General features: G+C 31.1%; 1 pseudogene; it reads right to left on the bottom strand.

The window, feature by feature from the left end:
• Positions 1 to 24,207: 24,207 nt before the first annotated feature.
• On the bottom strand, positions 24,208 to 26,760 carry LOC132724290 (monocarboxylate transporter 7-like; annotated as a pseudogene).
• Between the last annotated feature and the right edge of the window lie 530 nt (positions 26,761 to 27,290).

The raw sequence follows: 27,290 nt of genomic DNA, 5'->3' as shown, positions 1-27,290 counted from the left end.
GGATTCAAGGTGCAGCAGATTTATCTATTTCTATAAATAACATTATCTCATACAAAGTCATTAACTTGTCTACTCCTTCTTAATTCTAGAAATGCCGTTTCTTTATTCAGGAAATGTACACGATTGCTTTCTTTTTAACAAATCAGCAATAATTGCTGCATCAACAATGTCTGTGTTTACTATCTTTTTTGCATTTGAATGTTAATCGTGGTCTACAATGACACAGTTATATGACCAAATATGTTCTCATTATTGAACACTATTGAAATTGCTTCTTTAGCATCTTACTGACGAGTTTTGGATCAATATGATTCAGGCGGGTTAATGAGCCTTACAACTGTTGGACATAACGTTTTATTACTTCTAATTATCCGAAGACTTTCTAATCATGTCTTTTATACGACAAGTTAATTGGTTTTCTGCGAGATACTGTCATTTAGAACGCAAAATGTTCAATTAAATAATCGCATTACGTCTTAATACAGGTGTAAAGAATCATTTATATTACCTGATAGAAAATAATTATTCACATGGAAATGAAACAAATTCTTATTGAAACGAAAGATAGTATATAACATGTAAAAATTTATGAACTTATTTAAGAAAGTAAATGATATGCAGTAAAAATAATTAACCTTTTTCAAACTTTTGATGACAAGTAAAGAGTTTGTGCATTTTCCTTTTGTTTATATGGAAGAACGTGTTTTCTTGATGAGCACAATGGCAAATTTGTACCACTGATATCCCATAATAAATTATGTTTTCATCTTAAGTGTTCTATTTCAGACATTTTGAAATTATACGTCATTTTAACGGAAAATGCTTTTATACCAGCAATTGTGGACATTTACAGTTAATGTAATGTGTGCACATTTATCCAGTTTAAAAATCACTTGCTGTGCTTTCACATTATAACATGCTCAGAAAAAAGTAATGTATTTCATACATCGATCGATCACTGGGTAAGTTCTTATAGATAATTGTGCCGCTGAAGTGTCTATAATTATATATAGTATATGCCAACTACATACATAAATGCGCAACATCGTAAGCACATGTAAAATGACAATTTAGTGTCGTATCGTAACCATTGCAGTATGTTAGTTATCAAAAACTAATAAATAAAGTCAGCTGAACGTGATTGTCTAGTTGATTAGTTGTTTGTTGAAGCGAAAAGCTGTTGTGCAATTTATTTTCCATGACACGAGTTATTGAACACCAGACAAGAGATAGGAGTACGGCATAACATATCAGTCTCTGTACACATAAGAACCAATGATGCAATTTAATACGTTCATTCACGATGATTTGGCTTTGTATAAAGTTTGATGATCTGCATAACATTATGGTCATGCAATTGCTTAAATTACCTTTTTCCTTAATTCATTTTTTTCTGACGATTTGTTTTTCTAAATGCAATTTAAATATTATGAATATTTTCACTATGGCAAATAATATATAAATAACACATAAGCTTGTGGGTAACTGTAAAATATCATCCTGAGGAAAATACTGTTACTATCGGCTAACGCCTCGGGTAACAGTATTTTTTACTAGGGATAATATTTTTAGTGTTGCCAACAAGCCTATGTGTTATTTATTTTATTACTACGAATAAATACATAATCATTTGAAAATTTCAACTAAATCTTACTGTAACAAAAGTGAACCAAAAGTAACAATATCTCAACTATTCATTACCTTGCAAGTTGTAAAAGTACTTGTGAAGTTATTTATTCTTATAAAGAAAATGATGATATCTATTAGTCATTAACATACGATTAGCTGTGTTTCAAAATTTTATTTAGAATCAAAACACAAACCCATTTATACAGTGAAATCTGATCCTATCAAGAATATTGATGGCATGGTTTTTGAAAATGTGCAATTACGATGATATCCTACAACTGTCTACCACATCTGCCATGTTTCACGGATAAAAGTCGTTTCATTATCCTTAGCTGCATGCTTTAATCGTCTGCTTGTTCCATTTTGAAACATACTTGTAATTAATTCCATGCAAAAACTTCCGCTGAAAACATATGTTTACTTTCTGACTTTTCAAACAAAAGATATTTAAGACGCGAAAAGCACTCTTTAGGGTGCAAACAACTTAATTTTCTAGGTGTCATAGTCATTCTGGCGATGACCAATGACCCCCAGCCCCCCTCCCCCTTCGTGTTGCACTTCGGCAAAAAATAGCAGAATCGAAAAAAACAAAAAAGCGGCCATTTTAATTTTCTTTTTAGGAAAAAAACACGTGACCAGATTTTAAACTGTTAAAAAGTATTGTTACTCATGTAACAAAACAAATTTCTTAGTCACGTGGTACATTTGCATTAACAGTAAGAATAACTCACAGAGGCCTATGGGAATTTAACATAACAAAAAAGTGAGGGGTAATTACATTAAGTTTTCCGTTAATGATACATTTGAAGAATCATTTTATTTACAAAATAATTATTTCAAAGTTGATTTAATATTTTATGGTGTGCAAATACTGATAGCAGTAATTATTTTTGTAGAAACAGTTTCTGTGATGATTATATTTCTTAAATGATTACAGTCATTAATGAATCAAATAATTCAACATTAATATGATCTGATATCAATAAATCAAATGTGTAACATTTCCGTGCTGTTTCCGTTTGCCTTTGATTGAAGAAATCGCTGTGTTCGTGTTTCGAGCTAAGTAAATAAGACAATGCACTTTACATTAACCCTTGGCGCTCAAAAACGTTTTATTTCTTTTAATTATCCAGATATGTCCTAAGCCAGACTTTTATACGACTAGTAAATTAGTCTTCTGTGAGATTAAGAATGGAAAGAGGTCTAATGAAAAGTAGCATCACGTCTCATTTCAGATGTAAAAGCTGGTAGGGAAAATAATGATCGACATGAACAGGATATATAATAATTATTCTTAATAAATCATAATAAAGATAATATCTTACATGTTAATGTTGATTATCTTAAATTATAAAACTGAATGATATACAAACAGGATCAGCGTGGAAATGAATTAAAGTTGTTACAAGCTCATAATTGTGAAATTCAACGGTTTTGCACATTAGCGTAACATTTAATACACTTTGTTATAGGTTAACGATTGCGTAAAACTATATTATTTCCGTGTTTCATACAATAATCATTACTTCATACAGGTATAAATGAAAGCGTGTTCTTGTTGCAATGAGCACATTGTCTTAACTTTATACTCAGGACCTACTGACATTGCATAATACACTTAATGAAGAATATTTACTCTAAAATCATCAGTATTTGATATAGACTCTTTAGGATGAGGATCTACGTGTCAATTTCTATAATTCCAATCTGACGGGAATCAAACCCCCTATATTCAAAAAATATTCACAATAATGTTTTTCTTTCAAATATCTTTATTGTTAATTACTGACCTGAAAAGTTTTGAAGAACATTTTTTTTTTTATGGTAAAGGCAAGCAGCTTAGCACTAACTAACTCTGACACTTGATGAGCGTGATGGAAATATGTTTGTATTTTAAGTTTAGTTAACACAAAAAAATAAATCTATTCGTATCAGAAAAGAGCATACGTATATTTACTTTAATTCACTGTTAAATGATATTATGGCATGTGTTTATTATTATGTTATCCTTGCAGACCTGTGACTAAAAGAATATGTAAAATAAAAGTTTGTTGCAACTTGAGTGTTCAGTGATAACGGCTACGTTTTGTTTGACATAAGCCTTTGGCAATTGCCCCCAAAATATTCTGTCATATTATTGACACCTCTATCCACATATATATGGAAAAATTATAACATAACAAACCAGTCTTTCCTGAGATTAACAGATGTTTTGACTACAGTGCATGGGATATAAAATTCTTTGAGAATCATTTAAAATATAAAGCAACAAAACTAACACTGTGTGTGACAGTATTTATGTTTTTATATCGCTGCCATATAGCACCTGCTAGAAATAACGATGTCATTACCTCGCGTAATTTCGCTAAATTTGTCGTAAATATGTCTCGTTTGGAAATATAGTTTTATCTAATGAAATTAGACGTCCAAAAACTACTCATAAAAAAAGGATTTATTTCGGTTCAATATATATAGTGGATATGTCTTGAACAATGTTAAAAATGATATGCAAAAAGAAGAAGCTTCATCGGAGCAAAGTTTTCCGAGTAATGACCAGCAATTATGCTACGATTTTTGTTCTGAAACATTAATAGTCATAGCTTAACCTACAATAACAAATAAAATAATTTTGTAAAATGCAACATTTTTTAAAACCACATGTAAGTGGCAAAATAGACTAGGAAAAGCATAAGGATATGGTTTCTTGATACGAAAAACAAATCACGAAATACGGAATCACATAACTCGACGTTTTCATTTTATGGAAAAAAATGCGCTACTGTACTTCTTACGTGAATTTACATCTGCAAAAGAAGCCCTCGGACGTATTAAATTTCGAGCCCGCTGGGTTTGGGATTTAAATTCGCCCTCATGCTTTTGCAGACGTTAATGCATAAAAAATAGAACATGAACACTCGTTTGTACATCATCTGTTTGTTGGTGGCCAGAGATGATTTGAATCGTTTTGTTTTAACCAAACACAGTTGGAATAACTTTTTTAGAAAAAAGTAAATCGTGTTATGTAATTAAGAACGATCAACAGAACCACTAAAGAAGTCAGAGAAAAACAAATTTCTTCCATGTGATGCTTTAATCATAGTTAACGGTAAGCTGATCATTATTCATCTTTACTTATCATTATAGCCGATTGATCAATTGTAGTGTTACAAATTACTTCCGATCAGTTGTCGTAGTCTCAGTGTCGACGAACTTACGTATTCGACCAAATGTCATATTCATTCGGCAAGAAGTCTTTTGACGAAATGTCGTGCACCGCGTGACCACCATGTCTCCATGATTCAATATGTTACTTGTGAGAACTTAATTTGATGTATTGCATTTTCTAACTTATATGTGTAATAAAGGAATTTGATTTGACTTGACTTAACTAGAAGATTTTAATATTCGAAACAATAAACGGGTCATGAAACCAATCAAATAAAAGAATAAATTTGCAAAACAAAATGCTTCTGAGATTTGAAAACATTCATCAATCAATATTAATTGCATTAGCCAAAACCTTCTGAAACAGTTTCGGTTTAATCAATAACCTAGGCGTTTAAATAAAATGATTTTAGCACGAGTTAAATGCATGTGAAAGCAAATAAATTGTTTCTCGTGGAGATAATTTGACTTTCCAATATGATTAATATTGTCAAATCTAAACAACACTTTATGTGCAACAAAAAAGAAGACAAATGTAATCTTTACATGCTTTTGTAAGTCAATTTGAAATGTTGGGTAAACAGCTGAACAATTTGAATTAAATAGAAAAATTAAATTAATGACCCAAATAAGCTTAAACTTAAAATGTCTGTATCCTTTCTGTTGGTAGAGATTAAAATAATCTTTAATTTGGAGTAATATATATCAGTTATTAATATACATTGAAGACTCTTTTAGTAATGAATGAGTTGTCTTATTCGGGACATCTTCATATACATGAAAATAGAAGTTTATCTTAAAAAGCATTTTAAGTATATTGCATGAATTTAAGAAACGGCATCTCATGAAAACTAAAAACTATTTCAAGAAACTGGCATTTTTTCGAAAACGAAATAAATCCAAGCAAATCCTAAAATGTTTTCCTTACTTTAACATACTTTAGTTTTCCTTTATATTATTAATGCAATAGAGATAAATTTGTCAATTACTTAAAGGCATTAGCTTCTATGTTGATGTTCCGGAATATTATCTAAATATCATTGACAACTTAACTGTTAGAAGAAATGAACAGACTGCAAGGTAAGTATATATATATATGGTAATTTAAGTCTTCATCATTACTCTTTTTTCGCGGAGAAAACAGATGGACGTTTCACTTCCCTGAAAAACATGACAGTGTAAATTGACTTTTCCAGATAAACATACAATGCCAATTCAAAAATACTAAATTCAATTTTTTTCACAAAATTCATAGAAATAGAAAAGACACTTAGAATGAATTGTTTGTGTGTTTGTTTGTTTGTTTGTTACATTGTTCACTTTCTTGTGTGTATGCCTGTTTTTGTGTTGTTGTTTTTTGTTTAGTTTCATTTTTAACTTTTTTTCAGTAAAACGAAATCTAAACCTGAACCTCAAATTGTTATCACTACAAGTTACTTACTGAACAAGTTAAATGATTAAATGAAGAAGAAGCAGAATGAAGGTGAAGGAACCTTCAGGAAGAAACTTTTGAGACTAAAACCTTTTTACGCGAAATATTGTAAGGGCTTGTCGTATAACGGAGAAAGAACTCACGGATGTTACATACTTTTAAAATACAAATACAAATACACAAGTGTACAAGTGAAATACCAAATTCGAACTCCTTAACTGGACATTTGAGAATAGTATATATCATGACAACCTCTCATAATGACATTTTATAATGTATATAAATACACACGTTTTAGAGTTACATGTAGAACTCTCATTAATCATTTTGACATGTTATTGCTACTAAGCCCAGTCTGTATGTATCTTGTACTATAATATTCATAAATCAATGTCATGTTCCACAGTTCACACTACGAAATAAAAACCTTAATATATGTATATACATGTTGACTTGTCATTTATATTAATATGATGTGTAAACAGTAAAATACGACAGGCTTAAAGGTGCAGCAGATTTATCTATTTCAATAAATTACATTATCTCATACAAAATCATCAACTTGTCTACTCCTTAATTCTAGAAATGCCGTTTCTTAAGTCAGGAAATGTACACGATTGCTTTCTTTTTAACAAATCAGCAATTATTGCTGCATAAGCAATGTCTGTGTTTACTATCTTTTTTGCATTTGAATGTTAATCGTGGTCTACAATGACACAGTTATATGACCAAATATGTTCTCATTATTGAACACTATTGAAATTGCTTCTTTAGCATCTTACTGACGAGTTTTGGATCAATATGATTCAGGCGGGTTAATGAGCCTTACAACAGTTGGACATAACGTTTTATTACTTCTAATTATCCGAAAACTTTCTAATCATGTCTTTTATACGACAAGTAAATTTGTTTTCTGCAAGATACTGTCATTTAGAACACAAATAGTTCAATCAAATAATCGCATTACGTCTTAATACAGGTGTAAAGAATCATTTATATTACCTGATAGAAAAATAATTATTCACATGGAAATGATACAAACTCTTATTGAAACGAAAGATAGTATATATCATGTTAAAGTTTATGAACTTATTTAAGAAAGAAAATGATATGCAGTGAGGCATTCATGAAGTAAAAATAATTAACTTTTTTCAAAGTTTTGATGACAAATAAAAAGTTTGCGCATTTTCCTTTTGTTTATATTGAAGAACGTGTTTTCTTGATGAGCACAATGGCGAATTTGTACTACTGATGTCCCATAATAAATTATGTTTTCATCTTAAGTGTTCTATTTCAGACATTTTAAAATTAAACGTCATTTTTAACGGAAAATGCTTTAATACAAGCAATTGTGGACATTCAGGTTTTGTTAACATTTACAGTAAATGTAATGTGTGCACATTTATCCAGTTTAAAAATCACTTGTTGTGCTTTCACGTTATAACATGCTCAGAAAAAAGTAATATATTTCATACATCGATCAATCACTGGGTAAGTTCTTATAGATAATTGGGCCGCTAAAGTGTCTATAATTATATATAGTATATGCCAACTACATACATAAATGCGCAACATCGTAAGCACATGTTAAATGACAATTTAGTGTCGTATCGTAACCATTGCAGTATGTAAGTTATCAAAAACTCATAAATAAAGTCAGGTGAACGTGATTGTCTAGTTGATTAGTTGTTTGTTGAAGCGAAAAGCTGTTGTGCAATTTATTTATTTTCCATGACACGAGTTATTGAACACCAGACAAGAGATAGGAGTACGGCATTACATAATACACAAGAACTAATGATGCAATTTAATACGTTCAATTACCATGATTTGGCTTTGTATAAAGTTTGATGATCTGCATAACATTATGGTCATGCAATTGCTTTAATTACCTTTTTCCTTAATTCATTTTTTATCTGACGACTTGTTTTTATTTTCTAAATGCAATTTAAATATTATGAATACTTTCACTCTGGTAAATAATATATAAATAACACATAAGTTTGTGGGTAACAGTAAAAATATCATCCTGAGGAAAATACTGTTACTACCGGCTTACGCCTCCGGTAACAGTATGTTTTACTAAGGATAATATTTTTAGTGTTTCCAACAAGCCTATGTGTTATTTATTTTATTACTCCGAATAAATACAATAATCATTTGAAAATTTCAACCAAATCTTACTGTAAGAAAAGTGAACCAAGAGTAACAATATCTCAACTATTCCTTACCTTGCAAGTTGTAAATGTACTTGTGAAGTTAATTATTCTGATAAAGCAAATGATGATATCTATCAATCATTAACATACGATTAGCTGTGTTTCAAAGTTTCATTTAGAATCAAAACACAAACCCATTTATATAGTGAAATCTGATCCTAGCAAGCATATTCATGGCATGGTTTGTGTCAATGTGCATCTACGATGATATTCCACAACTGTCTACCACATCTGCCATGTTTCACGGACTAAAGTCGTTTAATTATTTACTTAGTTGCATGCTTTAATCGTCTGCTTGTTCCATTTTGAAACATACTTGTAATTAATTCCATGCAAAAACTTCCGCTGAAAACAAATGTTTACTTTCTGACCTTTCAAACAAAGATATTTAAGACGCGAAAAGCACTCTTTAGGATGCAAACAACTAAATTTTCTAGGTGTCATAGTCATTCTGGCGATGACCAATGACCCCCAGCCCCCCTCCCCCTTCGTGTTGCACTTCGGCAAAAAATAGCAGAATCGAAAAAAACAAAATGGCAGCCATTTTAATTTTCTTTTTAGGAAAAAAACACGTGACCAGATTTTAAACTGTTAAAAAGTACAGTTACTCATGTAACAAAACATATTTTTTAGTCACGTGGTACACTTGCATTAAAAGAGAGGCCTATGGGAATTTAACATAACAAAAAAGTGAGGGGTAATTACATTAAGTTTTCCGTTAATGATACATTTGAAGAATCATTTTATTTACAAAATAATTATTTCAAAGTTGATTTATTATTTTATGGTGTGCAAATACTGATAGCAGTAATTATTTTTGTAGAAACAGTTTCTGTGATGATTATATTTCGTAAATGATTACAGTCATTAATGAATCAAATAATTCAACATTAATATGATCTGATATCAATAAATTAAACGTGTAACATTTCCGTGCTGTTTCCGTTTGCCTTTGATTGAAGAAATGGCTGTGATCGTGTTTCGAGCGAAGTAAATAAGACAATGCACTTTACATTAACCCTTGGCGCTCAAAAACGTTTTATTTCTTTTGATTATCCAGATATGTCCTAAGCCAGACTTTTATACGACTAGTAAATTAGTAATCTGTGAGATAGTGTCATTAAGAATGGAAAGATGTCTAATGAAAAGTAGCATCACGTCTCATTTCAGATGTAAAAGCTGGTAGGGAAAATAATGATCGACATGGACAGGATATAACTTCTTAATAAATCAGAATAAAGATAATATCTGACATGTTAATGTTGATTATCTTAAATTATAAAACTGAATGATATACAAACAGGATCAGCGTGGAAATGAATTAAAGTTGTTAAAAGCTCATAATTGTGAAATTCAACGGTTTTGCACATTAGCGTAACATTTAATATAGTCCAAGAAATTTGTGAAAAAATTGTGCACCTTCTGTGAAAAGCATGAAACTTGGTATGGTGTCAAGGAACGGTATTTCAAGTTTATTTCAGCCTGGGATCCACTTTTTAAAAATCCAAGATGGCCGCCGAAATCCAAGATGGCCGCCAAAATGAAAAATGTACACAGGACATGTCAAAATGAAGTTATTTATGATTAGAAAATGATATAAATTGACATTATAGGTCAAAAATAGTAATTTCTTGGAAAAATGCTAAAGTAGCATTGGTAGAAAATTAAATATGGCTTCAAAATCCAATATGGCTGCCATTAAATGATTATATTTTGACAAATTTCTAAAATAAAGGTAATTTGTATCTTAACACTTTTCATAGATATAACAAATTAAAAAAGTGGCATTCCTGTATAAAACCTGCACACACAGATGTACATTTACAGAGAAAAAAACTTACATTTATGGATAAAACCATGCGAGCACATTATTTAGCTTGATATTTCAAAGAATAGGGAGCGAGTGATATTGTACACCAAAGGCGTCAGCTTTACAATTTGGCTATGTTTTTTCATGCAAGTTGGTTTTGTAAAAATTATATGATGAAATACGTTAAACCCTAATACACTTATTTTTTAGCATAATAGAAGGTTACCGTTAAAGGTCAATAACGCTATCATGGATTTTGGCAGAATTATGTCCCTTTTAAATATAGAGAATTCTTTATAATCTAGGTTTTTGTTTAGCTTTAAAGCACCGAGAACAGTCAAAAACTCTATGATGTCCTACCGATAGCTCTTGTCAATGTGCATGATTCTGATACCATGCAAAGCCGCTGATTTTAATAATGATCCCCAGTTACTTTATAATGTTTATTATCAAAACATAACACAAGTTAAAATCAATACAAAGCCGGTTTCTTTATGCGGAAAACAACATATCGTAGAATCACCGAAACAGAATGACTAAAACATTATTTTGTGCATCAACATCTACAGAAATTGAAACCTGAGCCCATAGAATGAGGGCTCTGAATGCGTCCTCGCGCTTCTGTAGACGTTAATGCATGAAAAGTGTGAATTAATCCTCTATTGTATTGTATATTTTAGTGCACACAATTCCTTAGCTTATTTGAACCAAATGTTCATTATGATTTGTACTACAAAGTGTCGGAGACGTAAGGGTTTCTTCTCCTATCAATTCTTTTAAATAAAATTATTTTGCATCATCCTTGTGATCGTCTTACTGCAGCTGTGAGTTCTTTTTCATTAGTAATTTAAGCAGCATATATTTTGTTTCATAAATAACGGAATCAGACTCTAATTATGTCATTATTTTGGCAAGGTCTTGATAATAAACAAGAAAAGCAGAATGATATTGAACAAAAATATCTTGGATTTTTGTGTAATCAAACTTAAGTGTTTGACATTATTAAGATCAGTAATTCGTGACTTTATATGAGATCAAGTTTAGACTTTTGCAGCTCTTTCTATTTGATAATTCCAAATGTAAGATTGAGATGCTAACTTACTGACTTACTGCGAATTTCGGGCTGCATTCCAGGGGCAACGCTCTTAAATTTCTTGTTAATTTCTCCCTTTTATATTTTAAAGTAGTTGAAATGCCTGATTAAGCCTTACATAGGCATATGTCTTTTCTGATATTACAGTATTATTGTTGATTTATAATCTCAGTTTTTTTTTGTATTTCAAAAACAATGGAAAAACTTTAACAAATTATAAATTGTTTACTTAGATATCAGAATGCGTCCTCGCGCTTCTGTAGATGTTAAAGAGGGTGAATTGTGCACCTCTTGTTTAATTGTTGGATTTTTAACAGTTCATAACTAAATGGGTTTTTGTCACAAAAACATATGTCTCCCAAAACTATGCATTGTAAATCATGTGATTATGCATGGTCACTCATGTGAATATTATTTTACAGTAAAATAGTTGATTTATAATCTCAGTTTTTTTTTGTATTTCAAAAACAATGAAAAAACTTTAACAAATTATAAATTGTTTATTTAGATTAAATTATTTCTGTTTGGTTTCCACAACTGTCATAAAAGGACTGTACACAAGAACTAGTGAAATCATGCCGCATTTAGCTTAATTCATGAGGTTGTCATTTGTTCAGCTTTTTTTGTTATTTATTTTTTTTTTCTATTTAGTCCTTCTAGAATCACAATAACAATGAACAATTGACTTTAACTTGACAGACATTCGGTACATCAAAACATGTAGGTGTTAATTATAAATAATTGACTAAAATTTTCTTGTCTATACTGATTAGTATTAGTTGATAACACTTTAAACATTACCTTGCTTTAGTTAGAATAAAAACAACCTGATGTACAACTGTTGAAATATCATTATTTCTAACATTTTCAGCAATTTACTAGCCTAGTATCCACAATTTTTTTAAGAACTGGTCACTTTTGACTCTGAACATAAACTACTTCAAGTAGTCTTGGGTTACGTTTAACTTTTTATTTTTATCAAAATACAAATTACACAGTCTAGAATTCTCCGAAATTATTATAATGAAGTGTTTTCCTATTAGGAAAAATTACAAAGCTGTTGGTAAAAATATACAAAAGTTTCTATACCATTCCTTGAGCACTTGCACAATGACCCAATAGGAGGTCAGCTACATATTATATCATTGGAATATGGCACTACTACGTTTGATTGCAAGTTACTTGCCCTTGAAATTACCTAAAATTAGCAAATAAATTTTTATTCGAGGGCAGATAATGAAATTATGAGATAGTTTAACTTCTTTTTTTTTGTTTTAAATATTCTTTTGTTTCTTTTGAGTTTTCGTAAATCAAGTAAAAATGCTTTTAAAAAATAATCTGAGCAATTTAATTATGAGCATATTTCAATATGAATCGGATGCTTTAAAACAGTTTCATAACTAAATGGGTTATTGTCACAAAAGCATATGTCTCCCAAAACTATGCATGGTCACTCATCTGAAGTTTCATTGAAATCCCACCAGTAACTTGACCTGTGAAAGCCGGACAATATTTTTTTCATTTATAGCTCTGACGACCATTTTTTCGCAGCGAAGCGAAACGTGTTGGTGATGTGTATGCACAACTAGGGATGATACTGCTCTCTCCTGTAAAGTTTGGTTGATATTCAACCAGTAGTTTGACCAGTGAAGACTGAGCAAGATATTTTTTTTTAAGCTCTTGCGGCCATTTTGTGCAGCGAAGCGGAACGTGACGGTGATGTCCGCAAGTTGGGATGGTACTGATTACTTCTGTAAAGTTAAGTTAAAATCCCAGCTGTAGTTTAACCTGTGAAGGATGGACAACCTTAATGCGGACGAACGGACAGACAGACAGACAGACGGCGAAGGCAAATACAATACGTCTCCCAAAAATTTACTTCATGCTGATATGTTTAAAAAAAACATGTAATATAATGAATTTGTGCTATTTTATACTAATTTGAAAATGATTACAGCTGGTGAGCTAACAAAATCTGAAAATTTCAACATGGTGGCCATCTTAAATTTTGGCAAGCATGTTGGATATGTAAACCCTAGATCCGAGGCTTGAATATAAATAAACATGCAATACCATAATTTTAAATTGGTGTTATTTTATACTGTTCTGTAATGACGACAACAGCTGAAAACTATTACATTCTGAAAATTTTAATATGGCGGCCATCTTGGATTTTGGCGGCCATTTTGGATTTGCACAACCTGGATCAGAGTCTTGAATATAAATTAACCTGTAATATAATGCACTGATGCTTTTTATACTACTCTAGGTATGACTTCAGCTGAAATACCCAAATATTCTGAAAATTTTAATATATGGCGGCCATCTTGGATTTTGGAGGCCATATTGGATTTTTAAAAAAGTGGATCCCAGGCTAAAATGAATTGAAATACTATTTCCTGCCATCATGCCAAGTTTCATGCTTTTCACAAGAGGTGCACAATTCACCCTATATTATGCACGGATTTCTTGGACTAATACACTTTGTTGTCGGTTAACGATTGCGTAAAACTATATTATTTCCGTGTTTCATACAATAATCATTACTTCATACAGGTATAAATGAAAGCGTGTTCTTGTTGCAATGAGCACATTGTCTTAACTTTATACTCAGGACCTACTGACATTGCACAATACACTTAATGAAGAATATTTACTCTAAAATCATCAGTATTTGATATTAGGCTCTTTAGGACGAGGATCTACGTGTCAATTTCTATAATTCCTCTCTGCCCCTATATTCAAAAAATATTCACAATTATGTTTTCCTTTCAAATATCTTATTGTTAATTACTGACCTGAAAAACATATTCAATTTTAATAAACGGATTTAAAGTTATCATTTGCTTATTCAAATAGATATTTGGTATTCTGTTGCAAATTCTCACCCTTTCAACATTTCATTTAAACAACGAAATATTCTAAATAACAAATAACTATTACTTTAAAATTAATATGATATAACATAAATGAGGAAATGTATATATTATGTATATTGATTATAACTAGTCTTGCTTTCCATTACCTGTAATTATTGCTTTAACGTATAAATTCACTACTGTGAATGTAACATTATTCGCATTTTATATATGTAATAATAATAATAATAATTATAATAATAATACAAAAAGTATTACACAATGCACTTAAATTCACAAGTACTTGATTTATACGCTTTATCTTAAGGGTTTAAGGGTACATACTCGTATTAATACTTCTCTACACTGCTGCTCTTTATTTCATTACAAATAAACATTCGTTCCAATAAACATACGTTGAATCTTTTGAAAATGGCATTAAGTCACTTAAGGGTAATAATTGCGCTGGAATATGTCTATAATTGTTATATTCTCCATTAACGAGCATTAATGCGCCATAGCCTAATTACATGTGAGAAAACAATTTGGTTGGTAAATATGGCATTACATTAGTTATCAAGGACACAGAAATAAGATCATCTGGAAGAGTAACTGTAGATAACAACTTTTTGTTTTCTTTTCTTGGTAAATAGATATAAGCCGTGTCATGACAAAACCAACATAATTTGTTTGCGACCAGCATGGGTCCAGACCAGCTTGCGCATCCGCACAGTCTGATCAGGATCCATGCTGTTCGCTATCAGTTTCTCTACTTGTAAAAGGGTTTGTAAGCGAACAGCATGGATCCTGATCAGACTGCGCGGATGCGCAGGCTGGTCTTGATCCATGCTTGTCGCAAACGCACTATGTCGGTTTTGTCGTGACACGGCTCATATATTTTTATGAATGAAACCGACATTTATAAAGATATTTTTGATGACGGCGTCTGCTTTTTACTTCTCAGTTATTCGTTTATTTTCTGTGTTGCAGAACAATCTATTATTAACACATTCAAATGAACATGATTTGAAAAAAAAGATCAATATTATGCCACAAATGTGGCAGTAAAACTTATGACAAACCATATCCGATCCTTGTCAAATAACAGCGAAAACATTTCATGAAACAGGTTTATAAGATATAGATTTACCTTAAAGCAATGAATAACTTTTGTGTGCTTTATCACATTCATCTATAATTTGAATAACAAAATATCATCGATTATTTACAGTGTTTTGTAGATCTTTTATTAAACTTAATGGCAGCTTCTTGCTGCAGAGTTAAATGTCAATATCTTATATTGTGAGTTTTATTAAATAAAGCAAAGCCACTGGAAATACGTGTTCTTATAAATAAACAGTGTCTCCAACATTTCAATTTGTTTTAAGGATAAGCATGAAAGTTTCATTCAAGTTACAAAACGCCGGACAAGATATATACATCGTCAGTAAATGTTTTAAAACAGGTTTTAAAAATACAATTACATGTTAATGTATATCATACAAGCTGCAAATGATATTGGTCTTTTGGCAGAAAGTAAATCGTTGCATAAGTTCAATGAATGGTGTAAAAGAAATGTTAGTACTTATGAAAACAAGTCTATAGCTAATCATGTTTTTTTTTTCTTCTGGAACTATAGACTATTATCAATTATAGTCCTTCCAAACATTTCCTCTAAAACATGGTCTGGTGAAATTCAAAAAGTAAATTATTGTGTATACAAATTCTTTTTGTCTATTACTACACACGCGAATCGTTCGTGCTTTCACAATCTCATTTTGAATTTTAATAACTATCGTAAGCTGTTAGCACAAACAAATTGATATAAGTCAAATTCTTTTCATGCATATTATTGACATGCGTGAACATAAGGAGGATATATGACTATAAAATCAACAACTTTTAGAGATAAATAAAAATCTTATTAATTTAGCTTGTATTTTTGTCTGTTTTGGCATGCATCCCATTTCCAGCATATCCATCGGTATACATGACATTTGTAAAAAATATACATGTATGTATATAGAAAAAAAAACTAAAGGGAAACTAGAGTAGAGAAATAAAGAATATTACAATGGCAGTGTGTGTAGGCTGTAATGTAGAAAATAAATTAAAAAAAAAATAATCAAACATAACAAAACTAATACACATGAATAAAGAGTTAGACAATTACAGATGGCAAACACAAAGGTGGAAATGGTTGGCTGTGCGAAATGAGGAGAAATTTAATTCTAGTCAGGGAAAAGTCAGGGAGATTTCATTTACTCAAATCGTAGACACAATAAAATTTTTACAATACGCCCCGGACTTTAGAGTTGTCAGCCTCAGTAATCTGTTAGTTTATTTAGACTTGTATCGAATAAACACCAGTAAGTCTCTTTTGTGTTAAACTTTGATGTCCTAGAGCATAGATATTTTCAACGAAGTCTTTGGGTATATAACAAAATTTGCAGAAATTATGACCCTGGTGTCAAAAAAGCATCATGGCCGAGTGGTTAACGCTTCGGACTAGTAATCTTATGATCGCTAGCCGCATGGGTTCAAACCCTGACAGGGGCAAGTCGTTGTTTCCTTGAGCAAGATACTTTACACTCATTGCTCAGTACTGGTTGGTTCCAGGAACGGATTCGAAAGTGTGTTAATAAGCTAATAGCTACTTACACAATCAAACTAAAATAAATTCTGTATAAATCAAAAAGCCTCACCCTTAGGCTCATATAGTTATAGTAAGTTTATTCCATTGAACTCGAGTTCTAGAATTCTTCTACTTCTTCGATAAAAATATCAAGAGCAAGTTGATTGTATCTATTTCAATATTCTGGATAATTTTATCTTTCCAATACAAACAATTCTTTAAAATTCAAAATGAAACGAAAAATTCCAAAGGCGAATAAAATGCATTTTGAACAAGATGCTGTATCCGGAATCAATGAGCATTAATAATGCGATACCAGATAACCAACTAAGGCAAATAGCGAGGCATGAACAAATGTTAGGCTGTTTGAACAGATGATAGTTTCGGGAGTAAAAATAACGTTTACCACATTTAAAGAGTAAAATCAATTCTGGTATATTATCATAGATATAGTGAATTTACATGAATATACACTTAAATTTCGTTGACATAAACACAGATCATGCATACCTTTTCAATAGCACAAACGATAGTTTCGAGTACTCCAACTTACGTTTCTTTATCCTTCAGTCACGTCAAATTGCATTTGATCCAGAAATTAACTTATAAGATTGCATGTTGTCCATTTTGATGAAGTAAACAGTATTTTATATTGCTCAAAGCAACATAACATTAGCTAACCTCAAACCATAAGCAGCGGATAAGAGACAGTACACTTCACAATTCAAAGCCATGACAGAACAGAACTTCTTTCAGTCTAAGATATACTTAGCACCAATTTCATCAATAAACAAGTGAGTTCTATGCAATGTGTCAATTCAAGGAGTCTTCTTTATCTAAAAAAAAATATGTATATGCCAGTATAAACACGGAAAAGTACATGTTACGTCCACGGTTATGTAATGTAACCATAAATCTTCAATGAACAGAGCATTAAATTTGGTAAAAGTTAACACAATAGATGTCATTTAGATTGTGTAAAATATAACATAATACATTTTATTTTGACAGCTTTAAAACGGTCCTAAAACTACACAAATGCCTATGAACTGCTTAGTGTAGGCTGTAATTATAAAGTGTTTCGCTGCAACAACTTTTCATATAACAACTTATGACGAATATTTGGGCACATACCTTAAACATAAACTTAAAAACTATATCCATGTACCTGTTTGTGACACTAGCTTAAATTGTCGATAAACATAAGACTAACCGAACCAGAAAAGAATGATGTATTAAATTGTATTTCCATTGAGCAATTTAACCTTGCAACAGCTCAGTTTAAAAATATGCCTGATGCGTTCATGTTTTAGAAAGGTATAACAGACCCGTTGAACGTAAGAGCACATCAGGTGATGAGATTTTCGTTTCATAAAACATTGTTATTACGGTTCTGCAAAGGTTTTGCTAAACATTAATTGTAATTAAACAGAAATGTACTTGAACGGTACCATGTCATATGAAATTGAAGCAACGAAAAATGGCACTTCATGCCAAAATTGAAATTGGATTTGGGCGGCGAATTCGGTTTGTTTATACATGTTCATGGACAGCCCAAAACAAGAACTTGCATTTGATGATTTTTACAATGAAAGGTATGATTACAATTTGTACACGGATGTTGATGATGGTTGTGACATGTTCAAAGAAGAGGAAATACACTTGTTTCCCTTGAACGAAGCAATAATTTCTGGTAAAGATTAAGAAACATCAACAAAGCAAGTATAATGAATCAAAATGTGAAACCGATCTCTTATTTTCCCAACAAACATACAAAATGTATTTCTAATAAACTTCAATGTTGAAAACCTGGAAAAGTCCGTATATCACTCTGTTATACGTCAATGTTAGAGGATGAGTATCTTTTTTTAAATGCGTTACAAACATTTAAAACATAGGTTCATTTGACTCCTTCATTTGTTATCTGTCAAATGTTCATAACATTCTATTTCTGGCAATAATTATAAACTAATTAATAATCATGAAAGAAAGAGAAATCTGTCTGACAGAAATGTCTTAGTTATTGTACAGGGTCATTTCTCTAAGTGATATATGGTGAAATTCTCCCATCGTTGAATCTGAAATTATACCGGATTAGCACTTGCTTTATAACGGAACTTTGGCTAAGTCAGAAATGCGGATAAGTATTGTTTTGTTTAATAACAATTACTCATGACATAATAAAAAGTTTCACCACATAAGAGTTGTAACTAAATACAATGATGTTACAAAAATCAAATGTACGTCTATTTACAGTCATTAGTTGGTATAGTTTCTTGTGAGGATATTTTAAATATAGCATCACAGTATGATATCACATTAACTTCGATCCACCCACTGGACAAAGTTAATAAATTCTTACTCTTAGAAAATGTCGATGATTTATATAGACATTTTTATCATCTTACCGTCCAAAGGAATCATTTTGTGTAGGAAACCATAACTTCAGCTTCAGATTGATTATTATCTTACACGGGTAATGTAAGAGAAACACGTTCCTACGAGAGTCTTTAAAGATCCTTTGATATTGTGCTTGAAATAAAAAAGCCAATGAAAGTTTCTCGTGAAATATTATCAAATTATTCATAGAGGCACGTTAACAGCTTGTAAAGGAACTTGTTTAGACTTCACTTTAACGTTAAAAAAGTGAACAGTGTAGATCTAACTAAAGTTGAAAAATATAAAGTATATGATAGGTTTTTTTGCAAACTTTTTTATTTCCTTTAAAATGTATCAAGTTTCATTGCAACATATATATCACTGTTCGATAATGAAAGTAATAATCTCTTTTGCACACAACTTCCATAATTTATATTTTTTTAAATATCTGATGATGAATATATGTTCAAAAATTGTTTTATCAAGTTGGCCTCCTAAAACTTTTGTCAACACATAAGAAAACGATGCCGGCTTCACTCGGATAAAATCCGACTGACTAAGACAGATAAAAAAAAATTGTTTTGATTCGATATCTACATTGAATACTTTGTACCTTATACGAAACTTATTTAATTAGTCGATAGTATTGCTGAATAAAATTCAGCAATTGTATCTCTGTTATCAAATATGAAACAGCATAATCAGACAATCACTTCAATCATTTTCAAGGGAATTGTCGCACTTTCAGAGGTAATTTTGTAATAACACTAAGAGAAATATAAATACTTATTGGCACTTTTTATAGTTGGCATCCATCTGAACAGATTATTTTGCCTGAATTTTTATTGCAAGTTAATAACGGTTTTCTCTTGGAAAAGAAAATATATCCCCTGAGGGTCATAACATATTTTCGTTATTTCATCTAAAAGGGATAAATTATATTAACTAAATCATAGAATTGTTGTGATCTATTTAAGTGAATTCCTCGTATTCCCAGAATTATAGTTAGCATAATATACGGACTATGTTTGACTTAAGTCCTTATGGAAGCAAATTTCTTGCATATAAGACTGGCGTTTCCGTTAGTTTTACCCATGCCGGAAATTTCATCTGGCATGGGGGGTTCCAGATGAGTCGCGTGCTGTACAATGGCACGATAAAGATGACGCCATTTTACCGTTATGAATGATTTTGTAATTCATACGCTGTTGAATGAAAGTAGTTACGGTTGTAATGATATAAATTTTCATTGAAAATAAAGATAAAGAATTTAAAATATAATGGAATATGGTAGAATATGCAAGAAAAAATATCTGACATATGTTTGCGGTTCGGATCGGAATATCCATCCCTCGGTCACCCGCCCATGGGCGGTAACTCGGCAAGCCTCGTTTCCGCCCAATGGGCGGGTCACCTCGGGACGGATATTCCGATCCGAACCGCAAAATATGACAGATATTATTAGTAATGTTTTCTATGGAAGTTGTTTTTGTCTAAATCAAAATTCTGTTACTCTTGGTGTTCTATTGCACGAATGTTTTGTAAAGTTAATGTATATATTCAAAAACACTTCAAATATGATTCTATTTTATGTTTTTAAAATATTCATTTGTTTGTTTTTTCAATTGCATGTTTGTGCTTGTTTCGACATATAAGAAAAACAACTTGACTATGACGGTTCATAGAGATAAAGATGGTGATATTTCAAGGCAGGGGTTAATATCAAAACGTTTGTTTTATACTTTTTTTGTCCAAATTTGATTTCCTTACAGATTATAAATGGAAGGTTAAATGTCAATTTATTATTTTTGGTTGGGTTTTACATAGCATTAACGCAGTATAGGTTATATGACGTCAATATCTGTCTGATCCTTGAGTACTTAATGACTCTTTAGCCAGACCATCAATGTTTTCCTCGGATTCCTTCATGGTTTTGGAACTTATTATGATCAGAGTTTTGAAATCTCATGAAATGGCAACAGAAGTTTCTTACCCATGATATTATCTTTTTCCGATTTTTGACTGATAATAATACGGAGAGTTAATTTGAAAATTACATATATGTATTTATAACAATGAGGTGGTGAAATGTATCACAAGGCTTAATTAAGGGCGTCTGCAGCAGAAGTAGATATTAATGAGTTTCTTGTAGTTATATTCGTCATGTAAAATGATTTTTAAGGACGGCTGCACCTACTTCTCAAAAATCCTTTGAGCTATCCGTGTAAATGAACTTTGATCAATATTGTTTTTCTTCTATTTTATAATTTAACTTCAGGAGGACTTTCAACATCTTTAAAGTTGAAGAGCAAGTATTGATTTTACAGAGAAACATCGCCTTCGACAATTTGAAAAATATAATGTGATTCTATTTTAAGCTTTACAACTATGTTAAAATAATTCAATATTCTAATAGTCAAACGAAGACACTGGTGATGCTAAGTATCGAGTACGTGTAAATTCAATTTCCTAGCTTAACTGCCATATTTTTTTAGATTATTGTTAAGGAGTTAATATAAACATAAACATTACATGTACCAATGTGTTTTAATAGAATATTATACCGATCCCAAATATACTTTGAAATATTTACTCATAAAACATAACTTCTATCAAATTAAATGTTAAACATATTAAATAATCCCTCTCTCAGTCGGGAATATCAAATGAACAATAAAGATACATGAATTTAGAGTTGGTTAATTTAATAGCGCAGATGACCTAGTGTAATGTCGTTTACTTCAAATTAATAGGCCCTTACAGCTGTGAGTTTGAATTTCGTCAGTGGTTTTGGAATTTTTCATATGAAAACAAAACTATCTAAATAACTTGTAGTATGTTAGTACTTCTACTGAAGTATCCGTTAATGTCTGAAATAAACCGTGTAGATGCATCCGCCAGCAAAGCTGAAAAGTCGTCATATACAAACGAGCTTTTACGCACGCGTAAAATGGCTGCGAATGGTCAGCTGTGCACTGCATACTTTTAGAATTACCGACAAAAATGCGAGGTAGACGAATGTCTGTTATGATATCTGCAGTTGTACAACTTAAAGGGGTAGCGCTAAGAAAATTTCGTTACGTAGTACTAGTAGTATCCGTTTTATACTTGGCATGACGGGTATGATTAAGTCAATGTCGTATTGTGCCAGAAAATCCGACACCATGTATCTTGTTTGTAATATAGACAAAGAAGACACGCTCGTAATGGTTTATTCTAATGTTTTGGACATGAATAATTTTATGCCAATTAAACAATATAAATTGTTAATAAGCAAATGACCAACAATAACAAATCAAATTTAAGCATTAACATGATATACATGTATCTATAACAAAATCAATAGTTTAATCATAAATAATTCCAATCAAGTCATCAGACCTCTCGTTGCTATATAAAGGCGGCTATTAAAGTTTTTGAAGCCGCACAACACAATTAAAATCATGTAAAAAGAAAAATTACAAAACTTTAAAGGATATGCATTTGAATTAATTTTTAAAACAAATTTGTTTCATTGTTTCTAACAGTAAATTAATGGATAAATTGAAAACATTCAGATGTTTTATTACAATCCAATGCAAAAACAGCGCGTTTTGTTCAATGTGAAATAGTTCCCCTTTAGGTGGAGAAAGCGCACTCAGTCCTCAGAATTACCTTTGCTTTTTATAGATGAAACGTGTTAACGTATGATTAATTTTAACCCGGTTCCACGATTTCAGATATCGGTAAACTATAGACAGTTGCACATTTCATTTTGTGTATACGGAGATTAGAAAACATTGTGGTTCTATTTGAGAAAAATGTTACTAAATCAAAAATGCTTTGCAACAAAACCAAAAAATTAACATTGATCACGAAGTGAAAAGCAGATGTATGTGAATGCTTTGTTGTGCTTTTGTTTTTATCGACGACTCGCAAAGGAGATCGTATCATTCCACAGTAAATCATGCGTCTTCTTCAAAATCCAAAAAGACAAGGCTGCTTCGCAGCCGAATGATCTCTACTGTGCAACGTAAGACAAAACAAACAAAAAACGTGAAATTTTATGGCCGAAAAATTTACAGGGAAAACAGTATTAGTAGAATTTTCATTGGTCATTTTATAATTACAAACTTAAATCTTGGCAGAATCTTGTTGGCCTTTTTTAAATAAGCAAAATGATATAATGAATATTTCTGAAATGGTTTATGTGTCTAATTTTAAATTAATCTAAAGGAGTTCCAGAAACAAATATCATTCGTATTATGTATTATGTGTTTTTTTTATTTTGAAGTTCTTTCACTTTTTAGTTAAGTTTTTTTAATATTTAGGTTCTGTTTAATCATGTTTCCTTCCACAAATATATAGCCGACGGGTAAACTGGAAATACAATATTGCCCAATAAAATACACGGAGTCATATAGATCTAACATACATCTTAAGTTAACTTATTTTGTTTTCAATTCATATTATTCTTTTTCTTCGGGATTGATATTTCTAATGCAAGAAAGTGTCTTTCTTCGATAATATCAGGATTATTTGATTGCATTGTCTTCTTTGTCTTGTTTATGAGCTTTCAAATGTATCCTTTTTACTGGAGATACTATTTCTTTATCAACATTTTTATATGAGTAGGTTTTGCCCATGCCATATCGATTGACAAATGGTTCTATCAAAAGTATAGCACCAGCAAAAATTAGAGTAATACCGGTCAAGATAAATGCAGGATACCAGCTCCATAATAATCTGCCATCCAACCTGATTAAATAAAAAGACGGACGAAATTATATGTGTGATGAACTATTTACATTATCTTATATTTGTGACACAATTAATGTTTTTTCAGGACCGAAAAAAAATTTTTAACACGACACTTTCTCCTGAAGTAATTCCTCAGTCTTTTCATGTGTAAATATTTATCATAAAGGAACATTTGTATTGATGCTTTACGATAATAAGTTCCAGGAAAATATTTTATACCTACCTGCGATAGGCTGGCAGATCAAAGACGGAACAGACATACAGACTAACATGATCGAGAAGGCTGCTTCAAAATTTTCCATACCCACTCTTTCAATCGCTAATACTGATGTTTGGGCAATATAAGATGCTGGAAACGCTGCTGCAACTCCGGCGTATACTGCCATAAACATAAAACTATCAAACAGTGGTGAAAGCAAACACTCCTCCAACAAACATACAGAGTACGAATATATATTTCTTTTGAATAAAATTCAGATCTGCAAACCATCCTACAGCAATCCTTGCGATCAATTCTGCACCACCAATTGTAGAAACACCTATTGTTATGTATATGTAAGTGTTACTATACCCAAGTAAAATGAAATTATTAATTTGGCCAAATGAACAGATAACGAAAGCTAGTACTAACAGTGAGAAATGTCTGTTTTTAAACAAACGAAAATTTAAGTTAAGTGCATTGCAACACCTTTCAATAAGATTTCTCTGTTGATCATTTGTTTCATCCGAGAGGTTAAGAAAAATGCTTTCTTCCATTTCTACCTGTACATCGTTAGATTGGAGTGGTTTGTTTTCATAATTTAAAACATTGTTTGGCTGCCGAAATACACAGCTCGCCACACAAATGTTTGAAAGGAATGCACCAATCACCCAAAACGCTTGTGACAAACCAAATGTGTAAATAAGAAACCTGAAATAAAGAAATACATAAATATTGTAGAGAACAATGTTTTATTTGCTCAACAGTTGAATGCAGATGATAACATTGTTTGATAGAATTTATCTTTGTATAATGCCACCCAGAAGTACCTGAACATACATAATTTTCTATATAAATATGCATATGAATTAGGACAGAGATATTGAACTATTTGAATAATTGTCAGTATGCTTGACAGAAGCCTCCTTAAAGCAAATATCTGAGAAAGGTCGTCAAAATGAACAATGAAATCGGAGTAGAAAACTATTTGCTGAAATTGAATCTTATAAATTCATTAGGTAGTTGGAAAAAGAGAATGATTCGGTAGTCAAAATTATTCATGACATAAGGTGTACGTATCGATTATTATATGATGTTGTCAGAATGCAAATACAAAGGTTTTACTGTTGCATTAAAGAAGTATTATACAACAGAGGTTAAGAAAGGATAAAACCTTTGTCGGTTAGTTTCAATCTCAAAGCACTATTAATGGTTAGAAATACAGTTTTAATTCATTTTAAAGTACCTGTAAAGGGATGGAAACGAAAGAACTGCTATCCCTTCGGATGAAAACATTACGCCATTTGCTAAAGTCCTTCTTTTCTTGAAATATAAGCTGATGATTATGGCAGAAGATGTGTGTGACAAACAATATCCGATACCTCAAAATGAATCTGAATGCAGAGACATGTACATGTTTGTATATAGATTTATCAATTTTACACAAAAATATCTATTAAATGGATTTGTTCTGCACAAGATTTCTTGTCAATATCAAATATTGTGCACATTGTTACATAAAATCTTGCAAGTTGTTATTAAAAATAAAATGTGTCTCCAACATACCAATCATCATAAAGGTTATGTACATAAGTTCTATTCGAGTAACAAATCCGGACAAGAAATAGCCACATCCGACCATTAAACCACCAGTAAATGAAACCGTTCTGAAGGAGTATCTTCTGCTTAGAAAATTTGCCAACGGTGCTGAATAACAGATTTTCAAATATTCAACTATGCAGTTCATAGACAATTATTCCATATAATCTGGTGTGTTTGCAAGTCTTACGAATAAATAACACGTGTTTATTGTTTATTTTTTCTAATTATCATTTTTTAAAGTTTAAAGCTACATATGTATATCTCTACTGCAAAAACTTTAATTGCTTTATTAAAAATTATACAACAAAAATGCTTGTATAAAATGAAATATGAGAGTAAATTGGCTTTAAAGGCAAAATCATTAAATCATTTCTAATCAGATAAAACCTACTTAAAACAGCAGAGTGTGCCATTTTGTTTCGGGACATTTTATTCTGTTTGCGTACAATTTTTGTGTGTGATAAAAAACAGAAATATTCTTTGTTACAACTCTTTTGAAAATCAACCAAAAAGTATTGAAACAATATACTTTTACTGTTAATACTACTTTTTTAAATATTTCATAAGATGTAGCTTCTGCCCTTTTGTTACATATTGTAAAAAATGAATAAAACGAATGTTTAGTATTATGAATATTTCAGACATTGTTTCTTAGTGAACAAGTCCAATTGTGATATTTTAAACAAATTTCAACGAACCAAGGACCTGCAAAAGAAACCAGGTTATGCTGCCTAGCAAGCTGTATTTCCAGATCCTGCCGAGAAATGATCCAACATCTCTGCGTACAACACACCAAATGATTTCAAAGAACCTAACCCGAGCAGGTAAGTTAAGCAACTTCCTATATTTAAAAAGAAAATTGCAATTATATTTATACATGTATACGTAAACATTTTATCTTTTTTTTTCATAAATAACTGAATATTTCATTTAGATTTTCTTAATTTAGGTGTACATTAAGGTAATGAAAAAGTCTGAATCTTATTTCACGCAAATGATATCGGTCTTTTAGCAGACAGTGTTATGAATTCTAATTATCTTGAAGTAATTTTAGTGATAGGTGTTAAACAACAGGTATGCATATCAATGTTAGTGAAATTTTTATTCGTCACTGTCTTTCAGAATCTGTTCAAACTTAATATTTGAAACTACTATTACAGAATATATTGATTGGCAAAATTGACCTGAGACATCTGAATATTCAGTTGCCTTTGGTCTGTAATTGTAAGTAATCTAACGGGTTTTAAAGTGTGACATAACTGGTCATATTGTTCACTGTTCACTTTAGAGTTAATAAACATGTATTGTTCGGGTCTTTTGGGATCACTGATTCCAACACATTAGGTGTTGAAAATTCGGTACCACTCACGCCAGTTTACCAAAGGTTTTAATTAACAACTGCTTTGTAATGTCAAACAAGAGCGACCAGTGTTAGTATATGAAGTGGTTGTACTGGGAGGTGATTAGACAGTTTTGTTACCTATATGACACATCTACTTTGTAGCATGTTGCAGCTACAGTGTAGCAGA

The sequence above is a fragment of the Ruditapes philippinarum genome, unplaced genomic scaffold (assembly GCF_026571515.1).
Source record: "Ruditapes philippinarum isolate M1 unplaced genomic scaffold, ASM2657151v2 ctg2890_1_1_1_1, whole genome shotgun sequence".
NCBI classification, from domain to species: Eukaryota; Metazoa; Mollusca; class Bivalvia; order Venerida; family Veneridae; genus Ruditapes; species Ruditapes philippinarum.
Note: the sequence above shows the minus strand (reverse complement) of the source record. Positions and strands in the feature narration are given on the sequence as shown.